Source organism: Capsicum annuum, chromosome 7, assembly GCF_002878395.1.
Source record: "Capsicum annuum cultivar UCD-10X-F1 chromosome 7, UCD10Xv1.1, whole genome shotgun sequence".
NCBI classification, from domain to species: domain Eukaryota; kingdom Viridiplantae; phylum Streptophyta; class Magnoliopsida; order Solanales; family Solanaceae; genus Capsicum; species Capsicum annuum.
The window spans coordinates 60,939,691-60,943,212 of record NC_061117.1 but is presented as its reverse complement, the minus strand read 5'-3'; positions in this window follow the sequence as shown (position 1 = coordinate 60,943,212).

Sequence of the window (3,522 nt, the reverse complement as noted above, 5' to 3'; positions counted from 1 at the left end):
TTATGTCATATATTAGATATCGGAGATTGGTCTTCAAAGGGAAGTCTCTATTATTTCCTTTGGTCTGGGTTATAGATTCTAACTTGAAAGGTACTTCTTTGCATTTGGATTTCATGGTGAATGAATTTAATGAAGTCTACGTGACGATCCTCGTGGCATCTTTCTAATGCGTAAGTCAGTTTGGGATTGGTTTTATATCAGACATTTGTCTAATTTTTGTTCTTTCCTTATAGAATGGTTCAAGTTGGGTTAAAAGAGCAATTAAGGGATATTTTAGATAAAGGTTCTATTTGTTCAGGTATCTCTCTATGGAGTCCTTCTGTGCTTATATGCATAAGGGGAATCGTTCCCTAGAAATTGCATAGGTTGTCGAAGGGTGATTAAGAAAGTTATAGTATCCTTTTAGTGGGGAAAACCCTATATGTATATTCCATCTTACATGGGTTACTTTCCTAGTAGTTCATAGTGGTTGATAGACACTATGTGTGAATCTTAGATGTTCGATTTTGGTAAAGGGAATATGTTAGCTTAGGGGATAGCAATGTGGGAATTGTGGAGGTAAATTGGTAGGTTAGATGAGGCATATAGAAGGAGTAAGGTTGATGGCTTGGGGAAAGCAATAGTGGGAAAATTGTGACTTATAGGCCAGAGGTTCAGGTTGAACTGGTGGAATGAGGGTCAAATCATTGGATGGGTTAGAGCACGGGGTTTGTATGACTATGCTAGATGGGGTTCTAGGTAGCATTTAGATGAATGAGGTTTTGGGTATAGGAAAACCAAGTGTCCCTAGTGTACGTCCTTGGTGATACCCATTAGAGCGGAGTGTTGTGCTTATAAGTGGCATGGGATAAAGGTTGGTGGTTAACCTAAAATTTGCCCTTTAGCGGTGAACTTTAAAGAAAGGTCGGGTTACATATTTTAGTAAATCTCTTCTACCTCAATTAAGGGAGTACTCTACTAGTATTACATGTATTCTATTAGAACATATGCCTAAGGTTTGCATTCTGCATTTGCCTTGTTTCCTGGATCTGAGTCTTGACCTTAGTTATGTTATCTATGGTATATGTGGTTATGTTTCTTTTGGTGTCCAGTTCTAAGGAAACCTTTTTTGTATGGTTTGGTTGGGATGATTCTTCATTATGACCTAGGTGGTTGTTATAAAGTATTTAGTTCCTATAGTTTTGTGTTTTGTTTCAGGTATCTTGCCTTGGGTGGCATGAATAATTCTTGTAATTTGGTTCCTTAATGACTTTTATTGTGTTAGGATGGTAGTGGCTTGGGAAGCATGGTGAGGTTTTGCAACAAGGAATGTAGGAGTCCCTAAGAGGGAAGAGTCTGGGGTGACTACTAGAACTATGGTTTTAGAGGGTAAGTAAAGTTGTGGTCATGAGAAATGGTTTGGAAGGGAATATGTGATATAAACCTTTACAAAATTATAAAGGGTGCTAGATATTTGGAAGGATAGATCATACCGTGGGTACATAAGCGGTAGGCTTGAATGTTGTGATTGGTAGATATACCAATAGTCATGTTGGGTACTTATGAAGTTTGGTGAGGTATGATTTATGAAATGGTTATCATATAATAATAAGTGGTGAAAGCGAAGTAGTGTTTCAGGATAGATGTAAGGAGTAGAACCCAGTGGCCTAAGTTAACTCCTTTTTTTTTGGATAGGTTTAAACATAGAAGCGGTGGTGTATAGTTAGATTCAAGCTATTGTAGTGATATGTCTCGGGGAAATTGTAGGTTGAATTAGACTTGCTCCCTAGCATGAGTCTATTCATTTAGTATTATATGTGGTTGTGTGAAGGTGGGGTGTGGATGGTCCTTCATTGGTTGGTATTGGTATCTTAGATTCTTTTTCCTTCTGGAGGTCCCGATGAGGACCTTAGATCGGTAAGTTCGCCCATTGCAAACAAAAGATGTGACTTTGGTAAGGGTTCCATGGCAAAACCGAAAGTCTAAGAAAGTCATTTGGGATGTGAAGGGGGCATGAAGTCCAAGGGTCCGCGTTGGTTCTTCATTTCGGAAATTTGTACGAAGGGTATGTGATTTCCAACATATTTTTGTTTTTATAATTTGGTTAAGTGTAAGGAATGGTTCCTCTTGTAACTTTGATTTCTAACTTAGTCAGAGGTTGGGATGGAGGTGTTGGGGTGTAAACTGTTCTTGGGGTATGTGATAATCTTCTCATCTTGGTGTGTGTCCTTCTTTTCTAATTTGGTAGGAAGGAAAGCTTGATATGTGTTAATGCATCATCTCATTCTTGTTGTTACCCTTTCCAGTCATTCGAGGATGAATGATTCTAGTGGGGGAGACTATAATACCCCTGGATTTGGACCCTTGCAAAAATTCTTGGGTTTTAGACTTCAGGACTTGGTATGACTCAAGGTACCATTCGTACCCTTGGATACGGGTTAGGGGATATCTTGATGGATCACTTGTATGTTGGAAAGTAAGGTTGGATTGGTTACTATCCAAGATATGACTCACCACCATACTAGTCGTATGGTGGGAAAGAAGGGGTACAATGCCAATTCGTATGAAACTTATTGAGCTGCCGAGTTGAAACTGTCCAAGGTACAGATGTGGGTACGGTTTGGGGTACCAATAGTACCCTAAGGTACAAGTTGGGTAGGTATAGTCGTATTGGGACCAATATGGAGGGTCTTGGTGAGGTCTAAAGTACGAGTTAGGGTACCACTCGTACCCTTGGATACGGTTTGCATGGTTGGATCGTACCATACTGAGAATGGATTTTCAACTTTTAAGTTGGGTACCTTTAGGACATTTTCAACCCCAAAAACCTTATGTACCCACATTATATAACCCTTGGTGGCATCTCAACACTTGTTAAAGAATAGAAACACTCCAAACACTCTCTCAAACTCTCTCTTGTAGATTGGAGGCTAGGTTTCTACAAGTGTTCTTCAAAGGGATCAAGAGTCAAGTTACTCTTTGGAATCCTCTTGTGTAAGGCATGTACTTCTTCCCTAATTGTTAGTTACAACTAAAGGCATGATTTAATTTGATATAAATAGTGATTTATGAGTCATAAATGGTGGTTTTGGAAACTAATGTTGAGGGTCTTGATGCATATTGTTGGGTCTTGGTTTAAACTATGATTTTACATGTTTTTGGTGATACTTTGCACATGTGGTTTCTTGTTGGTTATGGTTTAACAAATAGGTCATGAGTAACCCAAATTATGATGGTTTATGCTTTGGCTTTAGTCTTGGTAAAGGTATGCCCTCAACATGTTTAATAAATGATTGAAATAATGTTTTCACTCTATTGTTGAACTTTCATAGGAACTATTGCATGGTATGGTTTGGTAATGGAACCCTAAATGGTTTGGAATGGATAAACAGAATGGTTTAGATGGTCATGATTATTTTTAATTGAACTCCTTGTGGGATATGTTGGAATCCCCAAGTAAACATGTTAATGAACGACTTGTGGGGTACGTGGGACTCCCCCAAGCAAACATAATAATGGAACACTTGTGGGTACATAGGACTC